Source organism: Dipodomys ordii, unplaced genomic scaffold (assembly GCF_000151885.1).
Source record: "Dipodomys ordii isolate 6190 unplaced genomic scaffold, Dord_2.0 Scaffold140, whole genome shotgun sequence".
NCBI lineage: Eukaryota > Metazoa > Chordata > Mammalia > Rodentia > Heteromyidae > Dipodomys > Dipodomys ordii.
Window position 1 is genome coordinate 2,238,837 of NW_012267356.1, and position 23,201 is coordinate 2,262,037.

The window sequence follows — 23,201 nt, forward strand, 5'->3', positions numbered from 1 at the left end:
TTTAATTTAATTTTATTTTTTTTGTGAACATACAGTACAGAGGGGTTACAATTACATGGCCAGGATAATGCGTACATTTCTTATCAAACATTGCAGGCTCCTCCTTTGTTTACCTTTCACATCCCTTCCCTACCTCCCCCCTATCTCCCCACCACCCAATCCTCTCCCACCCCCCCAACACCCCCTCCCCCCTCACCAACGTTGTAAAGCTCATTTTCGACATGACAACTTGTACTTCTCATTGTTGCAACAGGTCCACCTGTATCCTTAAACGACTTGTTTTTCCCTATCTCCTCCACAAGTTATACTGACATCAAATATAGTGAGAGCAGGGGTTATACTGTGGTAGCACATTTTCTTGACCTGCTCATCCATTGTAAGGCTTCTGGGCTGTTTCCTTAACTTGGACATAGTGCATCAATGAACATCAAACATGCATGTACAAGTATCTTTACTGTATCCTGATTTTAATATTCTGGGAAGATGCCCCAGAGAGGTATTGCTGGATCATAGGATAGTTCTGATTAGTTTTTGAGAAGGGATCCTTTTATAAACTAATTAAAACAATACCATAAATAATATTATTATTTTGTTGACAGAGTCTGAAAAGTATGATCCAAAATATCTACGATTTGAGACACTCTGTTGTTTTTATCAGTTTCAAACCTGGATGTTCCAATGGACTAATGATTGTATAAGAGTTAATCACTCTAGCTGGTTGATATATATCTAGTTATGAGCATCAATGACAGCCTAGGAAGGTTTTGAGCCTAGGAAGCATGATTGTAGCTACATGTCTGGATGTAGAAGTAGAGGAGAAAGTCCAATTTTGACTCACAAAGTTCTTATCAAATGTGAAGAAAGGGTGGATGTTTGCACAGTCAGTAATTATTTTTCTGCCAGAGAGCATCTGAACATATAAGATGTCCCAGAAACTATGTTCTATAAACTGATTTAAGCAATTTTACTGGTTTCCTCATGGATATTACTTTAGATAGAGTTTTCCTTGGAGAATTCTCTGTGAATAAAGGCTTAAAACCCTCCAGGAGCTCATGCCTATAATCCTAGCATCTCAGGCTGATGCGATCTGAAGATCATTTTTCAAAGCTAGAGAATAGACTCTTATCTCCAGTTAATCAACAAAAATCCAGAAGTGGAGATATGGCTCAAGCAGAAGAGCACTAGCCTTGGATGAAAAATCTAAAAGGACAGCACTCATGTCTTGAGTTCAAGCCTCAGCACCAGCATACACACAAACACACACACACACCCTTAGCCCTCTTGAAGAATGGGATAGTTACTTGATATGTCCTGATGCTATAGACCACAAGTAACTAACAGAGAAGAGCCAGAGCCCCCTGGAACAATGAGAAGAGAGGAGACACAAGAATTTATGTGTAAGCTTAGAGCTTCTGGAACATTCTTTCTTCCACAAGCCTGATTACTAAGAAAGAAGAAAATAGCAATTATTATCATGCTGACTTCCCACTTTTGCTTTGAAGATCACTCTGCCTAAATGAACTCTGCTTTTAATCACAAATGCAAATCTGTCCAACATAAGTTGTACTAAACTAATGGCTTAATAAGGCAAAGAGGATGCCTATTTCAGACGTGGACAGTTTGGATCTAGAATAACCCGACAAAATACTGAAGGCTTGGTCCACAGCCTGTGATGTAACTGGAAGTGATTAAGCCTTTAAGAGGAGTCATCTAGTGGCAGGAAGTTAGGTTAATGGAGGTGTGCCCTTACAGAGCCTATAGGGACCTTGGCTCTCTTGCTTCAACCAGAATGCTCCGCCTCATCAAAGACCCCCAAACAATGTTGTTAACCTACTGTTGACTGACATCTGATGCCAGGAGTGAAATTAAATATTTCTTTCTTATAGGTTGAGTCATATCAGATATTTTGTCACGATAATGGAAAGCTAACACAGATACACTAATGTCCTACAGTTGCCCGAGGATGTCTAGATGTCTGGCATATATGTCTGTAATTAGATATTTGCGTTTCTCTCATATTCAAAAGGGTTCAGTGAGATACTAGAGTCACCAGGGAACAATAACAATGCCAACAGCAAAACAGATTTTTTTAACTGTTCCTTTTGTCTTTAATTAGACAAGGTAAGTATCCTGTGCTCCACAAGAGCTACCTTTTGATTTGTATTGAAATTGAAGCTAGCAGATGGAGATCCAACTGTGTAAGATGTTCCTATTGGCAACAGCTCAATGTATCAAAGATGAAGGCAGCAGCAAAAAGTGAGCTGTTAAGCCATGTGTGGTGGCAAACTATTGTATTCAAGAGGCAGAAGTAGGGAGGTCATGAATTCTAGGTTAACTAAGGCTACGTAGTGAGACTGTCTTGAAAAGTGAAGCAAAATTTCAGAGTATGTTGCTTACCTCTGAGATGTAATAGTACATGGAGTGATGGTATTTGGGGGTTGAATTCAGGGTTTTCCTCTTGCTAGGCAGATACTCTTCTACTTGAGCTATGACCCCAGCCCTTCTTACTTTGGTTATTTTTTGTCACTTTTTGTCTAGGAAGCCTTGGATCATAATTCTCCTATATATGCTTTCCACTAGAGCTAAGATAATAAGGGAGTACCACCAAGCTCAGCTTGGGGGAGGGAGGTCTCAAAAACTTTTTTACCTGGGATGGCCTGGAATCAGAAAACTCCTAATCCCAGGCTCTCATATAGTTGGGATTACAGTTATAAGCTGCCACAACCAGTTGAGAGATGATATTCTTAACTGTTTGATGTTCTTAAACTCTAATGCAGTTGTATGGTTGGTACCTCTAACGACATAGCCAGAATCTTTTTATAGTTTGAGTATAGGAGATATTTCTTTTCTGATTCTTAAATTCAGAAAACGCAGTAAAGGCATCTGTCCTTTCTACTAGTTTTGATTTTATGAATTTTAGGCTGTGAATTTATTCTTTATTTTTTACCTTACTTTTCATATTGACACTATGCTTCTGTTGGTGACATCACTGATTCTCTCCAATATTTTTTTTTGGAAATTTATCTCAACCTCAAGAAAAATGTATGGTTTTTTAAGACTTTTTTTTTTAAATTATTGAGTTCACATACAGAGGGGTTACTGTTACATGCGCAGGTAATGAGTACAATTCTTTTTGAACCATGTTTCTCCTTCCCTCGCTTTCTCCTAGTTTTCATTTCCATCCACCCACAAGATGTAAAGTTCATTTTCCAAATAGTGTCTAGTAAGTACCACTGTTGTATTTGTTCACCCTTTTTTTTCCCGAGAGTCTGTCAGTTTTGTTAATTTTTTCAAAGAACTGACTCTTTTCTGTTAATTCTACTTTAAAAAAATTCTCTTAATTCATTTATGATTTAATTTTATTATTTGATTCTGTCTATTGGTTTGGAGTTTGGTTTGTTTGTTTTGCAGGGAGCCTGAGGGGCATCATTAAAGTGTTGATTTGAGTTTTCTTCCATTTCTTGATGTAGTCATTCATAGCTACAAATTGTCCTCGGAGTACTGCATTTGCTATGTCCTAGAGGAGCTGATATTTTGTGTGTTTATTTTATTAAATTCTGTAAATGTTTGAATTTCTCTTCTAATCTTCTCAGTGACCCACTGATCATTTGTCCATATTTTGTTCAGTCTCCATGAGTTTTCTGTGATGGCTTTTGCTACTGAGCTCTAATTTTATTCTATTGTGGTTGATAAGATGCATGGAAAATTTTCAGTTTTTTAAAGTTCACACAGATTTGCTTTGTGAACTAACAAATGATCTATTTTGGAGTATATACTCTGGGCTGCTGAGAAGAATATATATTCTGATGCTGTTGGGTAAAACAGTCTATAGATGTCTATTAAATCTAGTTGCTCACTGTATTTATTTAGGTCTGAGTTTTTAAGTTTTCTTTGCTGAGTTTTTGCCTGGATGATGTATCCAGAGGTGGCAATGATCTATTGAAGTGGTCAATAATCAATGTGTATTCAAATGTTTTTTTCTTTCATGTGATTGTTTCTAACACATTTATAAGATTATTTCTTTGTTGCTTTGTATGTCCCTCCCCCACAGTATAACCCCTGCTTTCACTGTTTTTGATGTCAGTATAATTTGTGGAGGGGAAGGGGAAAACCAAATCATTTAAATAGGGATATAGGTGGACCCATTACAAAAATTAGATGTACAAGTCATTATGTTGAAAAATGAACTTTACAACTTTGGTGTGGGGGGGCAGGAAGGATTGGAGGGCAGGGGGGAGGATGGGAAAGGATGGGAAGGGGAAACAAAGGAGGAGGCTACAATGCTTGATAAGAAATGTACTCATTATCTTGCCCATGTAATTATAACCCCTCTGTACAGTATTTTCACAATAATATAAATAAATAAAAAAATCACAGAGTAGGTGGTTTAAACAGCAAAAAAAAATCAATGTGTTTTGGAATATGTGTACTTTTTTTTCCATCCTAAGACTTGAACACAGGGCCTGGGAAGTGTGCCTGAGCCTTTCTGTGCTCAAGACTAGTGCCTTACCACTTGAACCACAGTACCACTTCTGCCATTTTCCATGTATGTGGTACTGAGGAATCAAACCCAGGGCTTCATGCATGCTAGGCAAGCATGCTACCACTAAGCCACATTCCCAGCCTGTATGTATACTTTTAAATCAAGTAGTATGTATTTGATGAAGTTGAGTGATCCAGCATTTGGTGCATAGGTGTTTAGAATTGTCATATCCTATAATTTTAGAGTTCCTTTTATTAGTATGTATTGACCTTCTTTGTCTCTCTTTACTCATTTTAATTTGAAGTCTATTTTATCTGATGTTAGGATTGCTATTCCAGCCTGCTTATTGGGGCCATTTGCTTGAAAGATTTTATTCCAGCCTTTCTCTTTGAGGAAAACAACAAGAGCAAAAAAGCCTTGAATTCCACATTGAAGGAAGTCAGGTAAAGAAAAATTGGGTTAAGCACCCTGAGCCCTAATGCCAAAATTGCTGTCTCCTATCTAATTACATTTCTACTTTTGAACAGAGAAAGGCAGCATAAAGAAGAGTAGGATAATATAGATGTACATATAACAAACAACATTATATATTGTATGTACAATATATAATCTGAGATATACATATCTCAGATGATCACATCAATACATCCAGAGTATTCAACTTGGAGATTTGTATTCTCTAAAGATAAAAAGTAAAAGATAGAAGGAGAGAGAGAAAAAAGGGAGGGGATCTTTGCTCAGTGTGTCTGAAATCAGGACTGTTCTGTACTGCAGCTTCTATGGGAAAGGTTAGACTTAGGGCCACTTTTAAGGAAGTACCTCAGTTCAGAGTTGTATGTTGACTCTGGTTGCTCCTGGAGGTATGCAGCAGACTGGCTGTGTTGGGGGCAGGGGTGGGGGTGCTGTACCTGCTGTTGTTTTCTCATGTGCCTCCTTAGTGCTTGCTGCACTAAGGGGCATTGCTGTCGACCAGCAGGAGTTTGGGGGAGAGTTGGAAGGTCTAGTTTACTGGTACAGGGGTGGAGTTGTGTCCCAATGTTTTTTCCTGTGTAGCTGTGGAAGGTGTGGGAAAAGTTTGTTTCTTTCCCCTCTTCAAATGTTTTCCCTCCCTCTCAGGCAGGGAATCCAGTCTGGGCTTTCTGGGTCACCATGGGGAGTTGGTCCCCAAGGGTTACTCACAGTTCCCAGAGTTGGTGTAGAGCTGGCCAGTGGGATCTTGGTGAGACATCTCTGTCTCTGAGTATGACGGTCTCAAAATCCTCTTCCTGGGCTTTGTTCCTGCCAGGGTGTGGCTCTTCAGGTTTGTTGCTCTTGCATGCTGCCTGGTTGGGCCTTGGCCATTGCTGCTGAGCAGGGGTCAGCATGGTGATTCTGAAATCTTGGGTTTCTGTGGTGTAATTCTTTATTACTACAATGAGTGTCTGTCTGTTTATAGTTTCATTGGGGTGAATCTCTTGAAGTGCTGTGTGTGGTGAGACCCTAAATCTCTGTTTGGTCAAAAGCAACTAGGGAGTTTACTTGAAAATATTCTTTTTATTTATTTTTTATTGTGAAAATACTGTACAGAGGGGTTATAATTACATGGGAAAGATAATGAGTACATTTCTTATCAAGCATTATAGCCTCCTCTTTTGTTTCCTCTTCCCATCCCATCCTCCCCCCGCCCCCCATCCAATCCTCCCCCCACCCACCAAAGTTGTAAAGTTCGTTTTCGACATAACTACTTGTACATCTCATTGGTGCAATGGGTCCACCTGTATCCCTATTTAAACGATTTGTTTTTCCGCTTCTCCTCCACAAATAATATTGACATCAAATACAGTGAAAGCACAGGTTATACTGTCTGGGAGGAACATACAAAGCAACATGGAAATAATCTTGTAAGTGTGTTAGAAACAATCGCATGAAAGAAAATGAATACATGAATACACATCTTAGGGTTCATTTCCTTAACATCAACTTATCTGACCTTTTCTGCTTGACTCAGACATATACTATATATTGCAAATAAGGGAAACCATTGGACCTATGTTTCTTTGGGCCTGGCTTACTTCACTTAATATAATTTTTTCCAAGTTTTTCCATTTCCTAACAAATGGGGTAATGTCATTCTTTCTGATGGAGGCATAGAATTCCATTGTGTATATATACCACATTTTCTTGATCCATTCATCTACTGAGGGGCATCTGGGTTGGCTCCATATCTTAGCTATAGTAAATAGTGCTGCAATAAACATAGTCGTGCTGGTAGCTTTAGTGTGGTCTTGTTTGTGAACATTTGGGTAAATGCCCAAAAGTGAGAATGCTGGGTCATAGGGGAGCTCTATGTGGAGTCTTTTGAGGAACCTCCATACTGCTTTCCAAAGTGGTTGAACAAGTTTACACTCCCTCCAACAATGAAGTAAGGTTCCCTTCTGTCCACATCCCCTCCAGCATCTGTTGTTATTAGAGTTCTTGATTTTAGCCATTCTAACTGGAATGAGGTAGTATCTCAATGTTGTTTTGATTTGCATTTCTTTTATGGCTAGGGAGGTTGAGCATTTCTTCATGTGTCTCTGGGTCATCCTTCTTTCCTCTTCAGAGAAGTTTCTCTTTAAGTCTTTAGCCCACTTATTTATTGGGCAGTTGTTTCTTTGAAGATTTGTGTTGGGGGATTTAATTTTTTGAGTTCCAAGTATATTTTAGATATGAGACCCTTTTCGGTTGTATGACTAGTGAAGATCTTCTCCCAATCCATGGGCTTTGTATTGATCTTGCGAGCTATGTCCTTTGCCATGCAGAAGCTCTGCAACTTCATGCAATCCCATTTGTCCAACCTTTCTTTGATTTGTTGTGTTTCTGGGTCTCTATTAAGAAAATTTCGGCCTGTGTCAATAAGACCTAGGGTTTTTCCTATTCCATCCTGTAATGTTTTCAAAGTGTCCGCTTTGACTCCGAGGTCTTTGATCCATTTGGAGTTGATTCTGGTGCAGGGTGACATATAAGGGTCTAGCTTTAGTTTTCTACAAGCAGTTAATCAATTTTGCCAGCACCATTTAATGAGGAGGCTGTCTTTCTTCCATTCTATTTTTTTTAGCTCCCTTATCAAAGATTAGACAGCTATAGGTCTGTAGGTTCATTTCTGGGTTTTCAATTCTATTCCATTGGTCCTGAGGTCTGTTCTTGTGCCAGTATCAAGCTGTTTTGATTACCTGAAAATAGTCTTAATCAATTAACTTTATCACAATTAAGAGCACCAACATTTTTATACAGAAGGACTCAATGAAATATTTTGTGCTTAGGTCACATTGGTTCTGTGATGTAATTGACAGTGATTTATGTAATTTATAATAAATTTCCCATTTACAGTACTTGTTATGAGACAGAACCTTGGGAAAAATACCATTGGGTTAATATGGGGTCTGCTAGCATTACTGACTTGACTTGCTATCATGATATGTATCATCAGCTGTGAGATACAAAGCCCTCAATAGCAAACTAGAAGTCACAAATTTCAAATTTTTGAATAGATGTAGGTATTGCCAGAGTACCATCCTTTCAGATAAACAAACCTTCTCTTTCAAAAAATCATGAAATATCCCAAGAATAGAGAAAAATCTCATAAGTAATCTAGGGAGAAAAGTCCCTCTCCAACCAGGTACTAGAATCTTATATTTATTAAATATCTGCTTCAATAAGTAGGAAAGAAAGTCATGGATTTATAAGAATATAAGCTATTAATTCAAGAATTTCCCAGTAAAGACATCAAGGGAAGGAGATAAAGTGTAAAATATGGTAGCAAGGCTGTATAGTTCCTTATCATGTAGGTCAACATGTACTTTTTTGCTGATGGAGTAGGCTGCTTAAGGCATGTTAACAGCGCTAGAATTTATCATCATTAAGCTAATTACCACCCAAACACAATACTTGCTGCCTGTAGAGCAGAAAATATTAATTACTAGTATTTATTTCCTCATATACCAAAAATGGTGCAAAACATCTTCAGTTGGATTTCTGTCAGGGCCATAAATTTTCACATACAGAGTATCCTGAGGAAGTTGGCTCTCTTCCAGATATGAGATTCCATTATCTATCTATGATATATGCGTTATAATGTATGACAGATGAAAATATATTACCTTTAGTTAGTAATTATACCCAATTAATTTCTCACTTACAATTTGCTTGTGTAATTTACAGTAAATTTCTCATTTACAGTACTTAGTTGTTAAGAAACCCTTGTAAAAAATACCAAAAATATATTTTCTGTGTCTTTATGTATGAAATCACCTGGACATATTAATCCCAATCCTGACTCCTTTCCTCTAAAACAAATGTACTTCCTCACACGGCTGGTAAAAGAACTCAAATATGTGAAAACTCTTTGGAAGAGTTTACTCTTTCTAATTGTCTGCAATTAAAATTAAATATTTATGTGTTATTCAGACAACTCAAAACACTTTGCTGCTATTATAGATTCATAAAGTGAAACTTGATGTTGTGAAGAAATGCTTTCTAGCTTATAGAATGCAATATAATACTTCATAGTTATGGGTATTTCTAGTTTGCCCACGTGTAAATCAGTAATTCCCCCTCTATAAATCCGTGAAAAGTTTATTTTTTTTTCATTTCATTCACTTTGCAGGATTCTTAGTAGTTCACACTGTTGGTAACAGAGGGAAAGAGGGATGCATATGGAGGCTAAAGATCTCAGCCCAGAGGGCTTTGGTTCAGACCAGTTGCATTTGTCCCTAGTTGTGTGACTTTAAGGTAGTATCTTAAATCTCTTGATGTTTTTGTTTCCTTATCCACACATCTTTTGGAAGTGGAGAGAATAAAACAAGACAAGATTTGTAAACAGCCAGCATATAACCCAGAACACTGCCTACTACTGAACTTCGGCTTTCACCACTTTAGATTTTCTCTGAAAATCTCTAACAAGTTCCCTCCTCCAGCACTGTTGCTACCTTCTAATGTACTATTCTAGACATCAAGAATATACGTTTTCCAGACTGAACCTTCCAAACAGTTTTGATCTTTAGACTGTAGTCCTCAGGAGTTACTTTCAGTTAGCATGAAATCTACCATTAGCAAGATGAGTATCTACATGGTCTTTAATGTCCCCAAGAATTTCTCCAGGGCCTTAGGAACAGTAGTCCTAATTTTTTATCCAGCAGAGCACAAGACAAACTCTTTTTACCTGTAGCCACCTTGGTAATATCTCCACCTCATGTGGGTGCATTTGTTGGTCTTTTCAGAGCTCAGTCCATTTCTGTTCAGTTTCTCCCTATTCATTCTAACATAGCATCAATTTTGCAAGCACCAATGGAGGCACACCTCTATTTCCAGCTTTTTGATGGTTATTTGGAGACAGTAGTCTTTTGAATTTGTCTTCCTGGGATGGCTCTGAAACGTGATCCTCAGATCTCAATCTCCTGATGAACTACATGATCTTTCATTCTGGTTTATTGCCAACCATAAGTTTCACAGTAATGGTGGCCATACCCTCTTTATTCACTTACTGTAGTCTTTCATCATTTTGTGGCACCTGATACTAACTACTCAGTATGTACTAACAGAATGGAATGGGAGAGCATGCTTCATATATGTGGAATATCTTTCCCTATTTGGCAAAATCTACTCAGCCATATAGGAAAAATCAATGTCTCTCTCCTAGGTGTTTCTATAATGGATAGCTCTCACAAACACAGAGGATTTTACATGTTTTATATAAAAGGAACAACTTACTTGCTTGGTAGTTTAATAAACAAATTGAGAATTATTGTACACTATAGAAAAATAACTGCATCAGTCTATTGTACTGTGAATAAGCATATCTATATAAATTTTAAAAAATCTATAGAGCCATCCCTTAAAAAAACTATTGAAACATCTATATTTTTTTGCTAGAAACTTGATGGAGGCTTTTGGTGAATATGACAAAAGACAGTATTTCTGACAAAGTCTAGATTCTATTTTTGACAACCTATTTATCATCATGGACATTTCCACTTTAGTAGTCCATGTAATTCTTCTATGAAGTAATCTTTTCTTTGACTAGGAAGTGCATGACAACTATATTTATACTTAACCTTCATCTGCTCATGTACATAGCTCACAAATGTGATGCTGATCCATTCATTTGTGTCATGCAACAGAGTTAATTATTACAGGGTATTTAATGGGTAACTGAGTTATTGGCTCAGAGAAGTAGGAGAACATAGAAGAAGGAAGTTAAATGCTGCCTGGGGTAGGGAGCACCAGAGTATTTCTCCCCAGATGAGGAGATACTCAAGTCAGTTTTTGAGATTTAGATGAAGAGAACTAAGAGGACCAAGACACAAAACACATGAGGAAAGACATTCCTAAGTAGCCATTATGTTCTTAAAGACCACGCTACTGAGTAGAACCATTCAATGATGCAACAGCCCTAGTGTCTGTACATTAATGGCTTGCCATTGGCCCTGGTCTACTTCCTTTCTTCAAATTCTTGATGTACAAGCATTCAGAGCACTTTCTTAATATAAATTGTCACTGTGGCCACCAGATGTTAGTAGTTTTGATCTTCATTACAGAGAGAAAAAATTTTGAAGACCAGCTTGCAAATGAACCCCATTGTAAAATAAACCCCACTGCATAAAAGTTGTTGGCCTTTAACTACTTTTAGGCTGTGAGAATTTGATGTGTGTGTGTATGTATGTGCATGCATGCACATGCTTGTGTCTGTCAGTGCTAGTGTTAGAACTCAGGACCTCACATTTTTGCTTAGATTTTTCACTCAAACTGGTGCTCTACTATTTGAACCATACCTCCAGTTTCAGCTTTTTGCATGCTAATTAGAGATGAGGGTTTCTCATATTTGACACACAGTGTACATGTTTTCTCTCATATGTGATAGTTATATCTAAATTATAAATGTATATGAACACATACACAGGATCATATGCATCCATGTACAAACAAATTGACTAAAATATGATATCCATAGGAAAGGAGCCCAATATTATAACTCCTTTAAACAACTAACTTACAATTTAAGTGAATTCCAGGAAGCTGAAATATATATTGTTGGAATGAAGCAGGTCAGAGGAAGGGGAGCACATGAACGGACAGAAGAATGATGGGTGAATACATTCATAATATTCAATGTACATATGTGAAAATGGCACCAGGTAATTTGTGGGGATGGTTGGGAGAGAATGATGGAAGGGGTGATATTGATCATGATTCATTCCACTTATAACTGACCCACTGGAGAGAATACCTTTGTAAAAGCACTTAGATATAACACAAAAAAGATGCATTGTACTTATAAATTGACACCATGAATTGAAACCTCTTTGTGCAATGCCTTAAATGATATAATTAAATTCTTTAAAAATTCAGGTTTAATTCCTTTGAATGGATAACTCATAGTCCAACAAAATGAATAACAGGAAACTAGTATTTGAAAGGTGGGGATGGGGCCCAGGAGAGGAGCTTAGTTACATGAAGAGAAAAAGTGGGAAAGAGTGCAATTATAAAACTCAATGTATAGTCTACAAAATGAAGAAAATTGAGGGGAATGGCAGTGTCAGAAGGGGCGGGGGAAATGATGACACGGAGACATTGGTCAAGATGCATTGTATTTACAAACTGATTTGTTGAATGCCAATTCTTTGTACAACCACATAAACATTATATATACACACACACAGACACACTCACACAGGCACACACATACATACAGGGTGAGCCACTAGTGCCTTCCTCGCTGAGTTTAGACCTTTATTAAGTGTTCCTTATACTGGATCATGTCTCATGGCTGCTGCCTTTGGTAGATGTCCCTAGAATTGCACCAAACAGCATCCATACACTTCCACCAAGGAAGAATGTCATCCTACACACCCACCTACCTGAGACTTTACTGGTATGCTGTCTAATATAGATGGGAGTCTCAATGTTCTTTAAGTGCACAAATATATTTTGTTTTATCAAGTAACAATTTAATGGTGCTTTGTGACATATATTAATTATTTTCTGTGTACTAGTATTCCCCATAACACAGCTACACTATGACTTAAAGTACAACTGGTTCTGCATAATTATTGATGTAAAAAGAGACTTTCACTTCTAGTTAAGGAATGCAGGTCAAACTTTATATCTTCTGCCCCATACTTTAATTAATGTACAATAGAGCCTGGATTGTGGACCTCATACTGGAAGTGGTAGAGAGAGACTCAAATAACTTTGGAAAATAACCTTTTGTTGACATAACTAGGCAGAAGCAATGGATTAACATTGGTAAATTATATCACACAGGAGTAGAGCAATTCTGAAACTATTACATATATACAAAGAAGTTGATGTCTTGTAAATAATCAGAATTAGGTTGCATATTGTTAGAAAAAGAAGTTACAAATAAGTAAAAGTAAATGGTAGATAGAACCCCATTGTACTAAAATGTAAATTGAACTATCATCACTATTTCTTAAGTGTGTCTGTATGTGTATGAAAAAGAGAGAGAGGCAGAGAGAGATGAAGAGAGGGAGAGAGGGACAGAGAGAGAGAGAGAAAGGAGAGAGAGAGAGAGAGAGTGCTTACAGGTAGATACTTAGCCAAATGTGTTTGTATGTGTAGGTTGATGTCCCTGTGTGTATTTCCTTGTTCTGTCCACTAACAGAGGCTTGAGTCAATAATTCTCAGCAAGAACATGCATATTCTATACTGAGTCCTAACTACTACTCCACGAGAGCAGATGGTCTCTTACTACTTCTAGGACAGAGGCAGGGGGAAAATGCAAAATGAGTCTGAAGCATCTTCTATACCAAAAAATCAGAGAAATACTGAAAAAGAAGTGAAAAGATTGAAGTTCCTAAAATATATTAACAATAGGAAAAGTTAAGGGGTATGAATTAATTCTCCAAAGTGTCTTTACAACAGTTCTGTAAACTGAATTTTTATTTTTAAAAAGTAGATTAAGCATTCAACAAACTTATGTGTTTACTTATTTATTTATCTATACATTCATTCAAATAAATAAATAACAAAGTTATTCATGCATTATTGTTATTTCATTCACGCATTTTGTGGTCCTGAAAATCAGTACTTTCTGCTTAATAGATAAGCACTCTATTACTGAGTTACATCCTTAGCCCAACAATCTTTTCCAATAAATTAATTTGAGAATGGGTTCTCTTACTGCATAAAAATATAAAATTCCCTAAAAGGGGGAGTCATGTTTATTCTTTTAACACTTACTGACTGAATTTTATTTTGTCTTTCTGATTAGAAGTCTATGCCTGAGCTCTACTTAATTGCGAGGTATTGATTAAAAGGCATATAAAAAAGAATATAGAAGACCTTGTAGTGAGACAAAAGACTCAGGGATGGACTGAGCTTTAAGACTTTAGGCAAGAGATGATCAGTACTAACATCAAGAAAATAAATGACTATTATAAGTGTTTGATGTGTTACTGAACTGAAAGATTCACATCCATTTTTCTTTCTATTTACCTTTCTTTTCTATTTCTTATTTTTCTTCCTTGAATCACATTTAACAGGCTATTTAATGTTATACAATGATGATTTTTAATTACAGCTTAAGCAGAGTGGAGTGAAAGATGAAAAGTAGAAGCAGTGTGACTTTCTTTTTTCTGCCTACTTTATGAGGAGGGTGATTATAATTTTTACCTACTTTATATCAACCTTTTCCCAGAACACACAGATGCTCAGGATTTAAGATATTTGCCATTTTAAGGTTATCTTCCTCATCTATATAAAACAACTTCGGAAAATTTTTATGAGTTACACATCATAGCAACAATAAAATATGTTTCATTTTAGAGCATATTGCTTTATGGATGGCAAAATAAGAAATGGACTGATTAGATAAATGTTCTTCCAGGCTGGGAAGGTGGCTCAGTGGTAGAGTGCTTACCTTGCATACATGAGGCCCTGGGTTCAATTCCTCTGCGCCACATAAGCAGAAAAAGCTGGAAGCGGCACTGTGGCTCAAGTGGTAGAGCACTAGCCTTGAGCTGAAGAGCTCAGGCCCCACGACTGACAAAGGAAAAAAAAATTAAATAAATGTTCTTACAAATAATTTCCTTTTAGAAAAAGGTGATAAAATACTTGATCAATTAAAACATTGTGAAATTGATAACTTATTATTGCATTATGATTTGTTAGTATGTATTCCTCCGTTGATAAGTCTAAAATTGTTTATTTAAATTGAAATTTGAAGTTTTAGATCTGAAAAATCAAAGCATTCAATAGGAAGGAAATTCTTTTGTAAAGCCTTATGATAAAATGTATATAAGTTCATATTAATTCATACCACAGAATGTATAATATCAGTGTTGTGACTATGTGAATTTTATGATTTATATTGGCTGGTGATATAAGCATTATTTTTATTTAGTGTCTTGTTCTATTAATCCATTAGTTCACTGAATGAAAATCTATAAACATTTACAAATTTAAATATCACTTACATCTATTTCCACAAACATCTATATTCCACCCTAAAAGATATAATTTATATTTCTTTATAAAATAATGTTTTATGCCTTCAACTTTGTAAATGAAGACTACAGGAACTAAATTTTACATATATATAGATGACTTGACCTTGATCCTCTTATAAACTATCAATCCAGAGAAGCTAGCTTCTTAAATAGCCTGGAAATTGATTGTTTCCTGCATTCAAAAGAAAACTGTGAAGAGGTGTATATCTGTCCTAGAATATGATTATGTGCTTATATTAAAAAGGAATATAAGCACAATTTAAACAAACGAAATGCTTTCAAGTTATTCTCCTAAGGTGACATCCAGAAATGGAGCAAAATTAAATGATAACAAGAACCATTGAGGGGCTGGGAAGGTGTCTCAGTGGTGGAGCATTTGCCTTGCATGCCTGAGGCCCTGGGTTCGATTCGTCAGCACCACATAAGCAAAAAGAAAAAAGCCGGAAATGGCGCTGTGGCTCAAGTGGTAGAGCGCTAGCCTCAAGCTGAAGAGCTGGGGGACAACACCCAGGCCCAGAGTTCAGGCCCCACAACCGGACCCCTCCTCCCCAAAAAAAGAACCATTTATCAAATTCGTGCATATCAGGTGTGTTATATACTTTATATCACATTTGCTCAGGAACAGGCCTGTGTGTAGATCCGGTTATTCACCTGCACTGTGGTACATACTGAATCTCTAAGAAATGACTGGCCTCAAAATAAGATTGAGATTAAAAACCTAATACTTTGGCTCCAAAACCTTGGCTCCAAAACCAATGTAGCCTTCCTCACCAATCTAGAAGCCTGAACTGAGTTTAAAATCCTTTCAAGAACTGCAAAATCACCCAAGGTCCCTCAGACCAAAACTTCTGGATTGGAAGTGGTACTGTGGCTCAAATGGTAGAGCGCTCACGTGAGCTGAAGAGCTGAGGGAGAGCTCCCACGCCCAGAGTTCAAGCCCCACGACCACTACCACCACCACCACCAAGAAAATCTTCTGAATTGTGAATTGTTATTGGATTGCAATGCTATTACAGGAGATGTAAGGTTAAATTAATTCTTGAACAACTAAAATATTACAAGAGAGGAAAGATGTATGCTCAAACCACACGTTTTTATTTTGTGTCGTCTGGGAATCATGTAGTGGGATGGATTCAGCACATATATGCACTCAGTTCTTTTAACTTCAGCTCTTATTGACAACACATCTCACATTTTTGAAAATCACAAAATGTGGACAGCCAAGAAGTCTTTCACAATTTGATGCACAAAGATACAGACAAAGAAAAGTAAACAACGCAATGATCAGATTAAAAAATGTAACCTTCTTAAGAAAATTAGGCAGAGTTAAACTGCATACATTGTTAGATGTCAAGGATAAAGCAGTGCTTAGTTATTGTTACTGAAGCATATCCCCACTTATCAAGATAGCCTCTTAGCATATGTTCACTCAGTATATAATACTTAATCAAAACATCTAAACTAATTTTCATTAACTTTTTCATTTTATTTATTTTTGTATGCTTTTTATTGTAAAAATGTTGTACACAGGGCCTAGAGTTTCGTGAGCAAGGTAATGAGTACATTTCCTATTGAACATTGTTGCCTCCTCCTTTGTTTACCCCCTACCAGTCCTTCCCTCCCACCTCCACAACTACCCTCCATCCAAGCCCCCCCCCACCCCCACCTGGCTAAAGTTGTAAAGTTTGTTTTCAACATAGTTTTCTGTAGATCTCTTTGTTACAATGGGTCAGCCTGTATCTTTATTTAAGCATTTTGTTTTTTCTCTTCCCCTCTCAGAATTAGAGTAGTGTATATACAAGATTCAGGGCACTGACATCAAATACACTGAAAACAGGGGTTAAACTGTGGGGAAGGAACATACAAAGCAACAAAAAATTCACATGGTACATTATAAATACTTTAGAAACAATAGCAAGCAAAAAAGAAGATATTTGTGTCCCTATCTTGGGGTTCATTTCGCTTAACATCATCTTATGTGGTCATATGTACATAACTTTTGGCCTTTTCTGCTTGTCCTATACATGTACTAGCTATTGCAAATAAGGGAAACTATGGGACCTATGTTTCTTTGGGCCTGGCTTACTTCACTTAGCATTTTTTGTTAGAACCTTCATTTTTGTCCTGGATGAATCTCAGACTATGATCCTCCTACTTATGACACTAGTGTAGCTGAAACTACAGTCATTGGCTTATTGATTGAGAAAGGTATCTCATTTTTCCCCCAGGGTATCCTTGAAACACAGTCCTCCTGATCTCTTCTTGAGTAGCTGGAATTGTAGCCATTATCCAACTTGCTGGTTCTAAAATGTATTCCTGATATGACATTTTTGCACATTTTTTATTGTAGAAATAGTGTACAGAGGGGTTATAGTTACATGAGTAAGGTAATGAATACATTTCCTATCAAGCATTGTTACCTCCTCCTTCGTTTTTTTTTTTCCCTTACCATCCCTTCCTTCCCCACTTCCCCAACTCCTCCCCCCTCCCAAATTGTAAAGTTCATTTTCAACATAGTGTCTTATACATCCTATTGTTACTATGGGTCAACCTGTATCCTTATTTAAGCATTTTGTTACTTCCTTTCCCTTCCCCCAAATTAGAAAGAGGCATATACAAGATGCAGGACACCGGAATCAAATACAGTGACAACAGGGGTTATACCAAGGGTAAAGAACATACAAAAGAAACATTTCTTAATTCTCATACAGTTGTACACACAAAAGGTTGTAGAATATGCTTTAAAATAACTCTTTTACTTCTGAACACTTGTATGGTTGTTTTCAGCAGAAGATTATAATAAGAATATGTGAAGCATTTTTTCAAGTAAGAAAATCATGTATTTATCCCTGTCTTGGTGTGAGATAATACCTAATTGATCAAAACACCTTATTGATCATTTATTTTCACTTTTTTTTTGGTTGGTTGTGGGTCTTGAATTCTGGGCCTGGCCATTATCCCTCAGCTTTTCAGCTCAAGGCTAATGCACTACCATTTGAGTCACAGAGCCACTTCACTTTTCTGGTGGTTTATTGGAGATAAGACTCTCACAGACTTTGCTGCCTGGACTGAATTTGAACTGAGTTCCTCTTGAGTAACTAGGATTACAGGCATGAGCCACTGGTGTCCAGCTATTTTCACTTTTCATCTAAGCATTCCACCAGTTCATGCTGAGAATCCAGGAACCTTTTAGTATCATGACACTATAAAGATTCTAATTTTGAATGTCTATGGAAAACTCTTACCTTCCTCAGGGAATTACTAAATGGTTGTAAAATAACTTTAATAAATCAGGAATTGGTTAAACAAAATAATGAACCTAAGTCAATGTGAAACACCATCTAATGGAACTGGAATAGATGGAGGTAGGTTGAATTCCTCTGTTTCCCTGAGAGCAGCTAGGTCCCCAGGAAGCAGAAGAAAAGAGCTGAAGGCTGAGGACCATTGCTGATGGGCAGGGATGTTGTTCCATTGTCAGAAGCATGTTCTTTCATGCCATAAATCAATGCTTTATGTGAGCTCGTGTGGCTCCAGCAATACCAGAACTTTGACTTGCAGGAAATCCATTTACAGTATTAATGAAGATTGATGGAAAACCAACAGTGCTGTTTATGTGAATAATCCTATTGCATCTGCTGAGTTCTCTAAGGCATAGAGGTCTTGAATTTAAAACAACATGTTTGCTGATAAAAATGTTTAAAGTCTTAATTGTTTCAATTATAATTTACTGATAAGATAAACCCCTGGGATAAATGTTTAAGAATCATGATACAACTTGGCATCACTTAAAAAGATCACAATGTCTTAGGATGGAGAATTGTAGAGGATAACAAAATTCTCTGGGCATCAAGTGCATCATAAATCTGCACAATAACCAAATGCCCTGAAAAGCATCTGCCAGGAAAATGGAATCTGTTAAGTTTCTATCGCAATAGCTGTGTGTGTTGGGGAGAAGTTAGGAGGTGCTGAATTCCTTGAGCATAAGGGATCTTTTTGAAGACTTTATGAAGTGTATTCTCAAGCGTGACAGCTTAAAAAGTTTGCTTTTGACTTGCATAAATGGTGTTTGAGCTCAGTATTTCAAAGGGCATTAAGTGATTGAAGTTTGTGGTAAAAGGGGTTAACATAGGTGAGAGAGACAGCCAGAGAGTATGTCCGTCTACGAGAGGGAGAGGGACAAACCTCAGAACCTTGTGTTTGCTAGGCAAGTGCTCCACGACTTGAGCCATAATTCCAGACTTTTTCTTGCTTTTGCTTATTTTTCAGACAGAATTTTGTGCTTTTGGCCTAAGCTTGCTTCAAACTGTGGACTTCCTACCTTTGCCTCCCACATAGCTGGGGTTATAAGAGTATACCACTACTGGCTAGTTGGCTGAGAGTTGGATCTTGCTAACTCTTTCTGGCCAGAAATGGCCCCGGAACTGTGATCTCCTTAGCTGGGATAACAGTCATGAGTCACACACTGACTTTGTTGACTCCTGTAGTGAGCTGAACCTGACCCTTGTGGGACTGTGATTGAGAATTGGGATGAGTGCAGATTACTTGCCTTGGGTTTGCTCTAGGCCTTTTTTGGACACAAATGAGCAAATATTTATGAGCTTTGAAATGTCCCCTAAGTAGCTGAGAATTCAATGAAAGAGAGACAAGTAGGGCTTGATGGCAGTTTCTGTGAGCATTGGCCTTCACTGTAGCTGAGAATAAAAGATGGTAGTAAGATTAGAAAAGACAACGGGGCCTTGTCAAATTAGTTAATCCCTGTACTCATTCATAAAACACCAACAGTAGTACTTTCCCCTTACTTTCTCATAAGGTACTCAAGCATAAACGAAGAGTTCTGCCATTAGCTTGTTTCATTCTTGTTCTTATAGGTGACTGAGGTTAAGGCAAATCTAAATCCTTGGAGAGCTAAGCAATAGAAACAATACAGTTATTCGAGACCACTCATTATAGAGGAGTTCTGACAGAACTCTTGCTCCTGTTTCCCTTGGCCAAAAGTTGGGGAAAGGGATAGAATTTAACCTGAAGAGTTTTTTTCTTTGTTTTGTTTTTTAAGAAACTATGTCTGATTTTGATTTCTCACTGAAATGATCCACAATTTCACTACTCAACTTTTTCCTGTCTCCCTTGGATGCAACGCTGCCTGTCTGTGTCACCTTGTTGGAGTTACAAAACTTCTGTTAGCACTTATTTTCTGTGACTTTCCAGAGTGCTTTCATAGACCCAAATTTATAAATTACCTAAAAAGTTTGGCAAGAAGAAAGTAAGAAGAGTTCCTATTCTTTTTTTTGTTTAAATGAAGTTAAAAATAATGTAAGAGATACAGCAGGAAGGTCGCAGTATAAAGTTGGGACTAGTTATGAGCAATGACAGCTTATTATAGAAGGAGAAATTAGCATAGGCTGAGAAAACACTCTCATCTCTGTCAATTTAAGAATTCTACTTCCTCTTCTTGGAACTCTTTCACTTCTCAGTGGTCATTGGGAAAAAAATACCTGAGTATAGTCAATCATGTTGACAAAGCTCCAAGTCCTTTAGCCATTATTCCTTTCCTCCAAAGTACAATTATAGTGAAGCCTAGCCCTCATTTTGCTCATAAGATCAGTTTTGGAGGTTTCAGCTACTCAAACTTACTATGTATACCTTCAAAGTAGAAAATTCCAGAAATGAATTCTAATTACTACTTCTTGTTTTCCTAAGTCTATTAGTAATTTTTATCTCACAGAATAATGTGTGTGTGTGTGTGTGTGTGTGTGTGTGTGTGTGTGTGTGTGATAGTACTATGGCTTGAACAGGGCCTTGTGCTGTTACTTGGCTTGTTACTCATGGCTAGCACTCTACCACTTGAGTCACACCTCCAGCCCTGCTTTTTGCTGTCTATTTTGGAGACAGACTCTTGGGCTTTTCTTGCTGGGCTAGTTGGAGAATCTTGATCCTCTGGATGTCAGCTCCCTGAGTAGTCAGGTATGACAGTACCTTTCTGAACTAAATTAATTTTCACTGGCTTTTTTAGGTTCTATATTAATTAGATCAGTGAAATCCTTGTCTTTTTGTGCCTGACTTATTTCACTTAACATATTAACCCCCAGTTCCATTCATGTAACCAATGGTAAAATTGTTTCACTTTTAAAAATAAATGTAAGCTTGGTGCCAGTGGCTCATGCATGTAATTGTACCTACTCAGGAGTCTGAGATCTAAGGATTTGGGTTTTAACCCAGCCCAGGCAGGAAATTCCTAGAAACTCTTAACTCCAATTAACCGCCAAAAAGCCAAAAGTGGAGCTGTGGCTCAGTAGGTAGAGCGCAGCTTTGAGCAAAAAAACCTTGGGCTCTCTGCTTTAAGCCTCATTATTAATAATATTGTTATTATTATTACATTATTTATAAATAATTAAACAATTTTTAGAAATAAGTAATAGTCAAAATAGTTTCACAATACAATAAATGTTTAAATTGAAGAATACCAGAGAATCTAACTGTATACTGTTCAAAAATGGACTCTTTCACCATAAAACAGATACACTTAAAACTAATTCTCATCGTTCTATTATCTGAACAGGAACTGTATTTCAGATAGTCTTATAGAAGTACCAATCATATCTAATGAGGAGACACCAAGTTTGTGATGGAAAGGAGATAAAATTGCCACAGAGAAGAATATTAGTATTTTTTAATTTAGTAAAACATAGAACTTGAAAGGTGCTAGATTGAGTTAAGTAACTCCATTAGAAGAATAAAGTAAGGCTCAGGTTATAATTATTTAAAGTCACATAGTTACTTTTTTTTAAAAAAGCAAAGGAAATGACAGAAGATTGATAAATAGCATCAGTCAGTTACAAACACTATGAAAGATTGCTTCATTTTCTCAAGTCTTGGCCCTTGAATTCTCTACCATACTCCCTGTCTCTTCTCTGCTTGACTACTTCCTGCCACAGGGAATTTGCACCTTTGAGAAAGACTGTTCTGTCTTTGGGCAGATTTGCACATTCAAAGGTCATGGTTTTGTAGAGATGAAAGCTTTGACTTTATCATTTCTAACGATTCATCTGAGTCCTGGCTTTTAGGTTTCCTTTTATTATGAGAGTCCAGCTAAATATTAAGGATAGCAGAAAGCTTCTTTTAATGTCACAAAGATTTATTTTGTGTTTGAAGAATGTGTGCATTGTTACCAAAATGTATTGTGTGCTCTCATCAGTATCTTAAATGGGGTTAACGAAAGACTCCCTGATTACCCATAGTTCTCCTTTCTTAGCAGTATAATGACCTCTTTCTTACTATAGGCTCTCCTATTGTTTCGGTTGCACTCTTACTGTGTTTAAAATTTCACCACATATCATCCTATGACTATTTTTCCATGACAGCAAAACGTGCTGCATATTATTTTCATACCCCCAATTCCTCTCCCCCACTAAATATTCAGTAAAACGAGCTCACAGTGTTTGGGATTTGAGTCTATTATTTTTCCCAACAACAGTTAGATTTATGTTAGTGCATCTATTGCCTACCTTGTAAAATAAAACTCTAGAGTATATTCTTGCAAGAGATATTCCTGGGTAAATGACATGAACATTTTAAAAGACCAATACACATATTTCCAATTCCTTTCCAGTTGAAAGTACCACCAATGGTTTACAGGAGAAGAATTATCACTACATTATTTTGGACTTCAAGTTTCTTGTTTTGTTTTATTTTGAAATATGATCTCATTTCAAGGCAGTATCTTTTACCTATTGACACATACAGTGATACTGTATGCCTTTTTCTTTTTGTATTTTTATTTTTTGGTGTCTGAGACTGCCTCAATCTGTAGGTTAAGCTGCACTCAAACTTGTAATCCACCTACTTCAGCTTCCTAACTCCTGGAAGTATACTAGGGCACCATTTTCAGGCTTGTGTCTAATATTCGTCTATTGTATTTCCTTATTCTCTTTATTCACTTTATTATTTGAGTTTTACTGTTTTTCCTGAATATTTAGGAGAATTCTATTTCCTATTTACTTTGAATAGTTCGTGGTTATTGTGTTAATTTTGTGTATTATGATTTATTGCAGTAGTAAGAAATTTTAATGTTAAGTATGTATATCACGAGTTTTTCTCATAATCATTGCTCTATTATTTTGCTTAGAAACACTTCCTTATCAGAATGATTAAACAATATTATTAAGATTGTTTCTTTGTTGCTTTTTATGTCCCTCCCCCACAGTATAACCCCTGCTTTCACTGTATTTGATGTC